We start from the raw sequence: 14,639 nt of genomic DNA on the forward strand, positions 1-14,639 counted from the left end.
GCTTAGAGGGTAGGCAGAAAGTGGCCTGGACATGCCAAAAAGCTTATGACCTTTATAATCCTGTGGCAAAAAGGTGGGTAGAGCTGTTTATTGTAATACATTGTACAGCCTGTGCCCACTGAGCCTGGAAGTTAAAAGAAGCAAGAAAAAGCCAGGAGTTTTGTGTATGTTTCTAGTTCTTTGTTGCTGTAGCAAGGCATTAAAAAAAAAAAAAAAGATACTCTCTCAGAAAAAAAGTAACTAATTTGCAAACATGAAAGAAAGAGACTAGATGGTATCTAGAAACTTGAGGTCTCTCATGTTAGGAAAAGATGTAAAAAATAACTCAACTAGAAGAAAAGAAATGGTTGTTAATATAACCTTAAAAAAAATTAAGGGAGGCAAAGGATGGATGAAGAACAGAGCAAGGGTGTGGCTTTTCCAACTAGGCTTGTGGTTCAGAAGACCTCAAAGTAGCAATCATACAACTGAGCAACAGGCGTGTGTCACAAGTGGAAACAATGAAGAACAGCAGGAATTAGAAATATGTCCAGAAAAGAACTGTAGGTAGTTTGCTGACACATGAAAACAACTGGCAGCAAAAATATCTAAAGTCTATTATTATTTTTTAAGGGAATTGTATTGTCAAAGAAAAGACTATGTTTTAACCAATTCACAGGGCATCAAAACTGTACCAGCAGGAAGCAGGGTATAAATGTTGTACTGTTGCCAAGAGGAAAAGAGTTGGCATTATCTATTTTGGATGTAGCCTTAACAGATAATGGACTAATAAGAACTTACCAGAGTTTTGAAAATGGACACCAAGATCAATGGAACAGAATACAGTCCAGAAATAAACTCATATATATGTTCCAAGGTGGTGCTAGTGGTAAAGGACCTGCCTGCAAATGCAGGAGACATAAGAGACTCAGGTTTGATCCATGGGTCAGGAAAATCCCCTGGAGGAGGGCAACACAACTGACTCCATTATTCTTGCCTAGAGAATCCCATCGACAGAGGAACTGGGTGGGCTTTAGTCCATAGCGTCACAAAGACTCAGACACAACAGAAGCAATGTAGCATAGAACAGCATAGCATAGCATATGTGATCAATTAATTTATAAAAAAGGGGCCAAGAATATACTTTGAGAAAGAAAAGACTTCAACAGAAGGTGTTGGGAAAACTGGATAGCCACATAAAAAAGAATGAAACCAAACAACTACTTTACATCATATACAAAAATTAACTTAAAATGGATTACAGTCTTAAATGTAAGACCCCAAGCCATAAAACTCCTGGAAGAAAATGTAAGCAGTAAGCTCTTGACATTGGTCTTGGCAATTATTTTTTGGATTTGACACCAAAAGCAAAGATATAGCAAAGAAGAAATAAACAAGTTGGACTACATCAAACTAAAAAGTTTCTGTATAGCCAAAGACATCATCAAAAAAATCAAATGGCTGGATGGGAGAAAATATTTGAAAATCATATATCTGATAGAGGTTAATACTTAAAACTTATAAAGAACTTATATAAGTCAATGGGCAAAACAGTCAAACAATTCAAGTAAAAACGGGGCAGAGAGTCTCTTTTTTTTTTAGCTTCAGTTATTTTGGTTTTAAAATTAATCAATTTTGTTTAAATTGGAGGACAATTGCTTTACAGTTGTGTTGGTTTCTGCCATACAGCAATGTGATAAGGTCATAACTATATACACATCCTCTCTCTCTTGAGCCTCCCTCTCTTCCCCCATCCCACCTCTCTAGGTCATCGCAGAGCTCCAGGCTGGGTTCCTAGCCATCTATTTCACACGTGGTAGTGTATATACATCAGCGCCACTTTCTCAGTTCACCCCACCCTCTCCTTCCCCTGCTGTGTCCACAAGTCCATTCTCTACGTCTGTGTCTCTGCTCCTGCCCTGCAAATAGGGTCATCAAAACCATGTTTCTACAGTTCATATGTATGCATCATAGAGGATATTTGTTTTTCTTTTTCTGACTTACTTCACTCTGTATAATAAACTCTAGGTTCATCCACCTCAGTTCAACTGACTCACATGTATTCCTTTCCATGGCTAAGTAATATTCCATTGTATATATATACCACAGTCTCTTTATCCATTCATCTGTCGGTGTACATCTAAGTTGCTTCCTTGTCCTGGACTATAAAGAAAGCTGATAGCTGAAGAATTGATGCTTTTGAACTGTGGTGTTGGAGAAGACTCTTGAGAGTCCCTTGGACTGCAAGGAGATCCAAACAGTCCATCCTAAAGGAAATCAGTCCTGAATATTCATTGAAAGGACTGATGCTGAAGCTGAAACTCCAATACTTTGGCCATGTGATGCAAAGAGTTGACTCATTTGAAAAGACCCTGATGGCTGGGAAAGATTGAGGACAGGAGGAGAAGGGGACGACATAGGATGAGATGGTTGGATGGCATCACCAACTCAATGGACATGGGTTTGGGTGAACTCCAGGAGTTAGTGATGGACAGGGAGGCCTGGCGTGCTGCGGTTCATGGGATCACAAAGAGTAGGACACGACTGAGCGACTGAACTGACTGACTGACTGTCCTGGCTATTGTAAATAGTGCTGCAATGAATATTGGGATCCATGTGTGATTTTTAATTATGCTTTTCTCAGGGTATATACCTATATATGACCCAGGGATTGCTGGGTCATATGGTAGTATTATTCTTAGATTTTTTAAGGAACCTCCATACTATTCTCCATAGTGGCTGCATCAATTTACATTTTCCCCAACAGTGCAAGAGGATTTCCTTTTCTCCACATGGGCAGAGAATCTGAATAGATACCAATAAGACATATGGAAGGTCATTCTTGGGCTTCCCTGATGGCTCAGACTGTAAAGAATCCTCCTGCAATGTGGGAGACTGGGGTTTGATCCCTGGGATGGGAAAATCCCCTAGAGGAGGGCATGGCAACCCACTCCAGTATTCTTGCCTGGAGAATCCCCATGGACAGAGTACATATGGATGGGCAACAGAAACATAAAAAAAGTGCTCAACATCATGCCACATTTGATAGAATGGCTGTTATAAAAAAGATAAGCGATAAGTGTTGGTGAGGTTGAGGAGAAAAGGGAACTCTTGGCTGCTGTTGTTGGGAATATAAATTGGTACAGCTTCTATGGAATACAGTATGGAACTTCTTTTAAAAAATTGAATAGAATTACCTTATGATCCAACAATACCACTTCTGGGTATATATCCAAAGAAAGTGAAAACAAGATATTAAAGTGATATCTATGTTCATAGTAGCATTGTTCATAGTGACTAAGATATGGAAACAGGCTGCATGAGTGTGTGCTCAGTCACTTTAGTCATGTTTGACTCTTTGTGATCCCATGGACTATAGCCTGCCAGGCTCCTCTATCCTGGGAATTCTGCAAGCATGAACACTGGAGTGGGTTGCCAATGGAAACAGGATAAATGTTCATAAATTATGAATGGATAGAGATGATGTGGCATGTATATACAATGGACTATCATTTAGCCATAAGAAGGAAATCATGCCGTTTGTGACAACATGGATAAAACTTGAGGGCGTTATACTAAGTGAGGCTAATTAGACAGAGAAAGACAAATACTGTGTGGTATCACTTATATGTGGAGTCTAAAAAAATGTCAGACTCATAGAAACAGGAGAATAGAATGGAGGTTGTCAGGGGCTGGGGGATGGAGGGAATAGGGAGAGGCTGGAAAAAGGATACAATTTTTAGGCTATAAAATGAATAAGGTCCAAAGACCTAAAGGTAAAGCATGGTGACTAAGCTGATAACACTGTATTGCATAATTGAAATTAGCTAAGAGAGTGGAATTTAAATGTTCTGTCTCACACACTGGATAAATATTGAGTTGATGAACACATTAAATGGGGAGAATCCTTTCACAATGTATACGTGTTATAGGTCACAATATATACTTTAAGTATCTTACAGTTTTGCTTGTCCATTATATTGCAATAAATCTGAAATCAACAAGAAAAGAACTCAGCAGAGTTCAATGTCAGGGAGAATGAAGGGAAAGTTCCTTTCAGAGAGCTGAACTAGTGGGATCTAAGAGACTACCACTGTTACCAGAGCAGGACGACTTCAAAATTCTGCCCATCAGATTTCAATCCTCTCTATAGACCCAGTGACTGGTACGTATTTCCCCTTCCTCTCTTTTAATTATTTTTCAAAGTTTTTATTTTGAAATAATTTTAGACTTAACCAAAAAGTTGCAAGAATGTAGGGTTTTTTTTATGCCCCTCACCCAGCTTCTCACCAAATTAGCATTTGCATAGTCATAGTTTTCCAGGTGGCAGCCTGGTAAAGGATCTTCCTGCCAATGAAGGAGACGCAAGAGATGTGAGTTTGATCGCTGGCTTGGGAAGACACCATAGAGTAGGAAATGGCAACCTGCTCCAGTATTCTTGCCTGGGAAATTTGGTGGACAGAGGAGCCTGGTGGTTACAGTCCACGGGGTCACAAAGAGTTGGACATGACTGAGCACACATGCAGAGCAATGACAGAAACTTAGAAGTTAACACTGGTGCAATCTATTATGTAAGCTAGTGACTTCATAGGGTTTCACCAGTTTTTCCATTTATGTCTTTTTTGTTTGTTTTTTCAAGATTCAATCTGGAATCCTGCATCACATTTAATTGCATGTCTTTATTCTCCTCATAAGATGTGACAATTCCTCAGTCTTCTCTTATCTTTCATGACCTTGATCCTTCTGAAAAGTCCTGTTCAGTAATTCTGTAGAATTTTCTTCTGTTTGGATTTTTTTTAATGTTTCTTATGATTAGATTTAGGTTATACATTTTTGACCAGAATGCCACAGAATTGGCACAGAAGTCTTTTTCTGCACATTATAATCGAGGGGAGTATGAAATAAATCTTATTACTGGTGACAATAACCTTGATTACATGGTCAATGTGGTATCTGATGGGTTTCTCCACTGTACCCCTCCCATGTTTTCCTTTGTAAATAAATATCTGGAAGAAACACTTCAAGACTGTGCAAATGTCCAAACACTTTTCAAACTTTCACCTACTAATTTTAGTATCAATTAATGGATCTAATATTTATTTTCATACCTTCTGTATTTATTAATTGGAATTCTTCCATACAGAAGTCTGGGTCAGTCTCTTATGGGGTCACTGTTCCTTTCTCCTGGGTCCTGGTACACACAGGGGTATAGCTTCTCCCGGCAATCATCAACTTTTGGAGGAAAGTGTCCAATAAGATGTTGAAAAGCTTCACCCTTGAAATGGTAGCGCTGGGGCATGCAGATTCCTGAGACAATTATGCAGGCCCTTTTTCATCACAAATGCCACCTACGTTGACACTGCTTGCTTAGGCCATGTTGAAATAGGATCCAAAAAAAAGCATCCACAAGAAAAAGAAGTGCAAAAGGACAAAATGCAAATGGCAAAATGGCTGTCTGAGGAGGCCTTACAAATACCTGAGAAAAGAAGAGAAGCTAAAGGCAAAGGAGAAAAGGAAAGATATATTCATCTGAATGCAGAGTTCCAAAGAATAGCGAGGATAGAGAAGAAAGCCTTCCTAAGTTATCAGTGCAAAGAAATAGAGGAAAACAATACAATGGGAAAGACTAGAGATCTCTTCAAGAAAATTAGAGATAGCAAGGGAACATTTCATACAAAGATGGGCATTATAAAGGACAGAAATAGTATGGACCTAACAGAAGCAGAAGTAAGAAAAGGTGGCAAGAATACACAGAAAAACTATACAAAAAAGATCTTCATGACCCAGATAACCATGATGGTGTGATCATTCACGTAGAGTCAGACATCCTGGAGTGCAAAGTCAAGTGGGCCTTAGGAAGCATCACTCTGAACAAAGCTAGTGGAGGTGATGGAATTCCAGTTGAGCTATTTCAAATCCTAAAAGATGATGCTGTGAAAGCGCTGCACTCAATATGTTAGCAAATTTGGAAACCTCAGCAGTGGCCACAGGACTGGAAAAGGTCAGTTTTCATTCCAGTCCCAAAGAAGGGCAGTGCCAAAGAATGTTCAACCACACAATTGCACTCATTTCACATGCTAGCAAAGAGATACTCAAAATTCTCCAAGCTAGGCTTCAACAGTACATGAACTGAGAACTCCCAGACATTCAAGCTGGATTTAGAAAAGGCAGAGGAACAAGAGATTAAATTTCCAACATCTGTTGGATCATAGAAAGAGCAAGAGAATTCCAGAAAAATATATACTTTTGCTTCATTGACTACACTAAAGCCTTTGACTGTGTGGATCACAACAAATAGTAGAAAATTCTTCAAGAGATGGGAATACCAGACCACCTTACCTGCCTCCTGAGAAATCTGTATGCAGGTCAAGAACAATAGTTAGAACCAGACATGGAAAAATGGACTGGTTCCAAACTGGGAAAGGAGTACGTCAAGGCTGTACATTGTCACCCTGCTTATTTAACTTATACGTAGAGTACATCATGTGAAATACTGGGCTGTATGAACACAAGCTGGAATGAAGATTGCTGGGAGAAATATCAATAACCTCAGACATGCAGATGACACACCCACATGTGGTGGTGAGGAAGAAAGTGGCAGAAAGTGAGGAAGAACTAAAGAGCCTCTTGATGAAAGTGAAAGAGGAGAGTGAAAAATCTGGCTTAAATCTCAGCATTCAAAAAATGAAGATCATAGCATCTGGTCCCATCACTTCAGGGAAAATAGATGGGGAAACCATGGAAACAGTGTCAGACTTTATTTTCTTGGTCTTCAAAATCACTGAAGATGGTGACTGCAGCCATGAAATTAAAAGACGCTTGCTCCTTGGAAGAAAAGTTATGACCAACCTAGATGGCATGTTAAAGAGCAGAGACATTACTTTGCCAACAAAGGTCCATATAATCAAAGCTATGGTTTTTCCAGTAGTCATGTATGGATGTGAGAGTTGGACCATGAAGAAGTCTGAATGTTGAAGAACTGATGCTTTTGAGATGTGGTGTTGGAGAAGACTCTTGAGAGTCCCTTGGACTGCAAGAAGATCAAACCAGTCAATCCTAAAGGAAATCAACCCTGAATATTCAATGCAAGGACTGATACTGAAGCTGAAACTCCAATACGTTGGCCACCTGATGCAAAGAACTGACTCATTAGAAAAGACCCTGATCCTGGGAAAGATTGAAGGCAAGAGGAGAAGGGGGTGACAGAGGATGAGTTGGTTGGATGACATCACCAGCTCAACGCACCTGAGTTTGAGCCAGCTCTGGGAGGTGGTGAAGGACAAGGGAGCGTGGTGTGCTGCCTTCCAGGCTTGCAAAGAGCTGGACATGTCTGAGCGACTGAACAGCAACAACTGTAAGGAAGTGTCATCCCTTCTTCATTTATGTGTTTATTCAATTATTTATTCATATCAACACAGAGTATTATTTATTATATTTTATGAAGTAAGTATAATACTATTATTTTTGTTTCTAAAATTGGTCCAGTTTTAGCCATTTGGAGAGGTTTTTGGTTGGCGTCTGTATTCCAGTTCCCATCCTCTGGGACTATTTTCTTACTTTCTGGCATCAAATTTCATTTGTATTTTCTCTGCCCAGCCCTAGAATCAACCACTTTTCCAAAGACCCTTGGTTCCTTTTGTTGAGAATGATATTTTAAAAGCAAAGATACGGGCACTAGATGTGCTCTTTGCTGCAAGCGTGTTATTACTTCTAGACTCTCTCGGTGGACAGAGATTGGAAGGATATGTATATATACTAACCAATGCATGCACATACATCTATGTTTATTGCTATTTCTATTTAAAAAAAGCATGAGTTGAGTGTGATAGCTTTCATTCCAATCCAACAATGTAGTGTTCATTCTAGCTTTTCCCCTTGGCTTATTTGTAAATTTTTCTCTGACAGTTGGAAATTGAGACAGCCAAGTTTCCAATTATTTGCCCTAAGAGATGGTTTATAATTTATGTTTTTTATTTATTTATGTTATATGTCATTTATTTATATTACATTTTATTTATTTACATTATTTCTTCCTTAAATGTTTGATAGAATTAACCAGTAAAATCATCCAAGCTTAGAATTTTCTTTATATAAATGCTTTTAACTACAAACTCAGTTTCTTCGATAGATGTTTCTTGTTATTTATTTCTTCTTGAATACATTTTTGTAGTTTGTGTCTTTCAAGGGATAAATCAGTTTCATCTAAATTGTTGCGTTTAGGGGGCACTGAATTATTTGCAGCATTTCTTTATTCTTTCGTCTACAGGGTCAGGAGTGCTATTTCTTCTTTCATTCCTAATGTAGGCCAATTTTAATCACAGCTTCCTCTGCATCCAGTCAATGTGGTTACATTGTAGTTTAATTTTTTTCAGCTGACAGTATTTTAGAATTTTCCCCAGGTCACCTATCTGAATCATGGGCTATTTAAGAGATATTTAAATTTTTTTTAAATTTTCAAATATTTAAGGAATTTTTCAAGTATCTTTCTGTTATTGATGTCTAGCTTAATCCTTTTATTCTCCAAGAACATACTTTGTATGATTTCTATCATTTTAGCTTTATTAATGTTTGTTTTATGGCACAGATTATAGTCATTTTTACTGAGTGCTCTGTGTGTAATTGAAAAAAGTACATATTTTGCTATTGCTGTAAGTGCTGTTTTACACAGCCTCAAATTAAACATCTTTCTACAGTTTATGTTGCCCAGCATAATAATGCTTGTGTGTGTGCTCAGTCACTCAGTTGTGTCCAAGTCTTTGTGACCCCACGTATTGTTGCTTGCAAGTCTCCTCTGTCCATGGGATTCTACAGGCAAGAATACTGGAGTGGGTTGCCATTTCCCCCTCCAGAGGATCTTCCCTAACCAGGGGTGGAGCCCGTGTCTCCTGCGTCTTCTGCATTGGCAGGTGGATTCTTTACCATTGAGGCAATTGAGAACTGTAAGGACAAAAATGTATACTTTTGGGTAAAGGCTAAAGTTAGTGGGAGAAACAAGCACACTTAGTGAAGGAATACTATAATTTAAGAGAAAAGGAAAGATGCCCTTTTCAAAACAGGCTTCTCTAATAGAGTGTGACTGTGTAAGATTTTGCCTACTTTCTATCCACATTCTAGTTCTGTTTTTTCCCATAACCAGGGATACTTGGCCTCAACCTGACATCAACTATTACACAGGGCCCTGGGATCAGTTCTGACTGAAGCTGATGGCAGGATTAAAGTAATTGAGTTCATCACTGATTCTGAGCTCCAGGTCTTTATTGCTGTTACACAGTGCTTCCAGAAGCCCTCAGTTCCACCTGGAGGTCCACTCTGCTGAGAGTTTATAATCACAGTCCACTACAACCGGACCCCAACTACCACGGAGAGTGGGCTTTGCACGCAGAAACTGCAATGTCTTGAGTCAAGTAATTGACTTGGCAAAGTCCTCACTCCTTTCAAAACTAGCAACATCTCTGAACAGCAGATGGAATTTTAGAGTAATGCATCTGGAAAGCTGCAAGAACAGGAATACATCTGTTTCCATTGTTATAGAAAGATAAACAGGACCAGACTCAAGACTCTGTGGGAAACAGAGTTCTTGCTTCTCTGCTTACTGTTTACTGCCTTTTAGGAGGAAGAAATGCCATGGATGTGTCAGATGGTGAGGAGAAACTGGTACACACTATAGTCATCTCAAATATATCCCGGGGAGAATAAAAACAAGGCTACCTCGAAGTAACAGACAAATGCTCGGCCGATTATTTATTTATTCATTTATTTTTGCCCACATGATATCAAATTCAAAGAACATTATCTTTGTATTTTGGCTTTGGGGGCCATTTTATATCAAAATGTGTTTGTTCATTTTAATGTTAGTCTGGTTATAGGCTTTTTTTTTTAGGATATGTTAGCTTTTCTATGAAAACTATATGATTAACAATAGATGTATCTAACTAATCTTTCTTAGAGCGTTTGAGATTTTGAAAACACACACAATGTCTTGGAAATAATTTGCTACTTGCTGTTTAGAGAAGTATTTGCTTTTATTTTCCTGTGTATGACTGGTTTGACTGGGTTTTTTGACTGAGTTAACTGGAAGTTTTGGCATGTTGATGAACTCAGAAGTTGCCAAACAGGCTAGAAGAGCATTATTTTTTTCCTTCTGGGATAAAATTATGATTTTTTACCAATTAAAAAAAAAATCCAGTCTCCAAGTGATCTTTCAAATCTTTTCAGCCAGGAACCGTCAGACGCATGGAGATGTTGGTTCACATGGGACCTTTCTGGAAGAGAAAGTGAGCCTTCCTCTCTGTTAACCCCACGGGCTGTACACTGGCCAATTCCAGATTGAAGACCTATTAGTCATGTCTGACTTGAAAGCACCACTGTATCGGTGGCCTACAAGGTGACGTATGGGCATCTGATCTGCTGTTTGTTTCTGACAACTCCCAGAACCTATTTCCACCCAGCATCAAACAATCAAGGATCCACAGGTTGAAGGGTGCCAGTTATTCAAGTGATGAATTTGCGTTAAATCCTAGGATCAGTGCAACCTAACGAATCAACCAGGGGAAGCGTGCCCCAATTAGAGACATAGCTCAGGGCTGCCAACAAAGCCACGTGCTGTTCCCCTTGCCTGAACAGCAGGGCTTTGCGCAAATGCCTCGTAAAACCCAGGGACAGCTACAACTGGAGAGCACTGTGTGCTTAAAGGTTCCTATGATCATTTTCCCCCCTTTTAAACTCTGTTCAACATTTGTGACCCCCTGCCTCGCCTGGCTACAGGTTCAGAAGAGCCTGAAAGCCAGTGGGTTTTTCACCAGCAGGGAAAATAAATGAGGACTCAACTTAGAAGAGGGACGCCCTCTCTTATGTTTTCTGCACCACTGCTAGGCATTGAACAGTAAATTGAAAGAGAGTACAAATGATGCAGAAAATACGATGACCACTCTTGGCAAGCAGGGCTAGATTTCACTGTGTGGAAAGGTTCATATGAAAGATTCCACTAGGGGGAAAACACTTCTCGAATAGACTTAAATTATCTGTCCTATGGCACTGAACCATTTTTATATACATCCATGTATTGACTTATTTGTGGGGAATGCTAAAACCACAAAGTTCCTGTTTGCTCTATTTCTTAGGGATAAAGTTATTCTGTGGTCAGAGACACCTAAGACCATTAGGCACGCACACTGCAGATCTGAAGAAGGTCTATTTACTTGAGCTTCCAGGAAAAATATTGACAAGGCAGTAAAAATACTTTCCTTGATTACTCAACCTCGTATTTTAAACCTAAAATTACAGGAACTTTTCTCTTTTAGTCATTTATTTTTAGCTTCTCTATTTTTCCACCTTTTGGGGTTTTTCTGGCTCACCTTTTAAAACATGGTCTATTTATACTGACTCTGCAAATCGAGGAATAGCAAACCCTTTAAAGCATTGTCACTGTTTCCTTCTGACTAGTTTTCAAGCTACTTGGGGACAAGTGAATCTCAGCTTCTGGAGAGAAATGGATAAAGGAGAGTTTGTTACAGAGCTGAAAGAAACTTCAGAAAGTCTGTTAGTGCTAGCTTTCAGAAAAACCAGCATGTTAGCCATTTCTTATTTCCCTGTCTTTGACCAAAGGTCAGAAATAGTTACAAATTTAAGGGAAAGGTGATGAGTATGACTCACACGACCTCACATGACTCAATCATAGGGCCCCCAAAACAAGGGGTCCAGACCATTCTGTCTTCATTGACCCCCTCATTACAACAACCACAACCTTGTTATCTCCACATCTTACCCTGTTTCATCTTTATTCAATGTACTGTATAGTCAATGGACTATATATTTGTTTGATTATTTGTGTATTACCTGTCATTTCCACCAGATTTTAAACTATAGGAATGTGGGGTCTTCTCACTGCATCTCCTATATGTAGACAAGGCCGAGTATAGATACTTTGCCATCAAAGCTCAAAAGTGCTTTTTTGGTTGAACGGATATTTTTCAGTTGACTTTAAAACTTCAGTTTTGTTTTTTTTTTTAAAGTGACCTGTTTGTTCATTCACAACAGTCAATGCTATTTCTCTCTAATTTCTAATTGACAGAGACTCTTCAAATCTAGAAGGTCCATTGGACTTATTACAGTTAGAAAAAAAACGCTCACAGAATCTATCAATGATTCTGAATCCTGACTTTGAGTCCCTGCTGAAGACATCCGGATCATTTTCAGAGTGAATGAATACTTTATGCCTATTTTGTAAGCTTTTGCTAAGTCTTCTCAAGGGTTAAGTTCTGTATTTTAACACTTCTTCCTGCCTCACTCCCTGCCCCTGCCATGGTACTTCTGCTACTTCAACTTGTCAGTTTGTATTTTATATATTATTGTGTTTGCTTACTTTGTATCCTGCCATAAAAATACATACTCTTCTGGCTGAGCACCATCCAGAATATACAGGAGACTTTGATGAAGATAAAAGAACAGTTGGGTCACCTGGTGATGAAACACAGCTGCTCAGTCCTGGAATGAATACCTGATGCTTGGAAGAGAAGGATGGTTAGTTGGGTGAGGAGGAAAAGTGCTATTATTTACCATTGGAAGCCCCGAGGAAAGGCTTTCATAAAATGAGACAATGCCTCGTTTGCCATTGGAGAAGTAGGCAGATGGTAGATTACTTTTCTGAAACTTGTATTCCTCAAACCACAGTATATTCAATTTTCAAGAGGCCAGAGAGATCTGCCCACTTTTTTTCCAATTTTACAGCATATCATTGGGCCACTCAGAATGTCAAGCCCAGGCAATACAATTAGAAAAATAAATCCACTGTTGCAAGAATTAAATGCAAACACCTAGCTCATTCCAGTGATAGGCAGATACCTGTACAGTCATTGTTATTGGGGACTATTTGTCCAGATATTCTGATGTCTAATAAGCATGATAAGGAGTTGACAGTACTTAAACAATAATGAGAGGGATTTCACTGGTGGTCCAGTGGTTAAAACTCCAGGCTTCCAATGCAGAGGGCACAGGTTCGATCCCTGGTCGGGGAACTAAGATCCCCCATGCCACATGGCATGGCCAAAAAATTAAAATAATAATAATAATAAAGAACACTTCTGAGCATTTACTATATGATATATGTTGTTCAAAAACTTCCAGAGCCCTCTTTCTTACTTCTCTCAACATCTGAGATCAGTCAGGTAGTCAGTTCACTCACTCAGTCCTGTCTGACTTCTTGAGACCCCATGGACTGCAGCACACCAGGCTTCCCTGTCCATCACCAACTCCTACAGCTAGCTCAAACACATGTCCTTTGAGTCCGTGATGCCATCCAACCATCTCAGCCTCTGTCGTTCCCTCCTTCTGCCTTCAATCTTTTCCAGATTCAGGGTCTTTTCCAATGAGAAAGTTCTTCGCATCAGGTGGCCAAAGTATTGGAGTTTCCGTTTCAGCATCAGTGCTTCCAATGAATATTCAGGACTGATTTTCTTTAGGATTGACTGGTTGGATCTCCTTGCAGTCCAAGGGACTCTCAAGAGTCTTGTCCAACACCACAGTTCAAAAGCATCAGTTCTTTGGTGCTCAGCTTTCTTTATGGTCCAGCTCTCACATTCATACATGACTACTGGAAAAACCATAGCTTTGACCAGATGGAGTTTTGTTGGCAAAGTAATATCTCTGCTTTTTAATTTCCTGTCTAGGTTTGTCATAGCTTTTCTTCCAAGGAGTAAGCGTCTTTTAATTTCATGGCTGCAGTCAACATCTGTAGTGATTTTGGAGCCCAAGAAAATAAAGTCTGTCACTCTTTCCGTTGTTTTCCCATCTATTGGCCATGAAGTGATGGGACTGGATGCCATGATCTTCATTTTTTGAACGCTGAGTGTTAAGGCAGCCTCCTCTTTCACCTTCATCAAAGGGCTCTTTCGTTCCTCCTCACTTTCTGCCATAAGGATAGTGTCATCTATATATCTGAAGTTATTGATATTTCTCCCAGTAATCTTGATTCAAGCTTGTGCTTCATACAGCCTGGCATTTCGCATGATGTACTCTGCATAGAAGTTAAATAAGCAGAGTGACAATATACAGCCTTGACGTACTCCTTTCCCAATTTGGAACCATCTGTTGTTCCATGTCCAGTTCTAACTGTTGTTTCTTGACTGCATACAGATTTCTCAGGAGGCAGATAAGGTGATCTGATATTCCCATCTCTTGAAGAATTTTCCACAGTTTATTGTGATCCACACAGTCAAAGGCTTTGGCATAGTCAAGAAAGCAGAAGTCTCTCTGGAATTCTCTTGCTTTTTCTATGATCCAGAGGATGTTGGCAATTTGATCTCTGATTCCTCTGCCTTTTCTAAATCCAGCTTGAACATCTGGAAGTTTTCAATTCATGTACTGTTGAAGCCTAGCTTGGAGAATTTGGGGCAATGATTTGCTAGCGGGTAAGATGAGTGCAATTGTGCGGTAGTTTGTGCATTTTTTGGCATTGTCTTTCTTTGGGATTGGAATGAAAACTGACCTTTTCCAGTCCTGTGGCCACTGCTGTTTCCCAAATTTGCTGGCATATTGAGTGTAGCACTTTAATAGCATCGTCTTTTAGGACTTGAAATAGCTCAGCTTAAATTCCATCACCTCCACTAGCTTTGTTCATAATGATACTTCTTAAGGCCCACTTGAGTTTGGACTCGAGAATGTTG

This window comes from Bos grunniens, chromosome 16, assembly GCF_055505025.1.
Source record: "Bos grunniens cultivar Pamir isolate PY7600 chromosome 16, Bosgru_T2T1.0, whole genome shotgun sequence".
Taxonomy (NCBI): domain Eukaryota; kingdom Metazoa; phylum Chordata; class Mammalia; order Artiodactyla; family Bovidae; genus Bos; species Bos grunniens.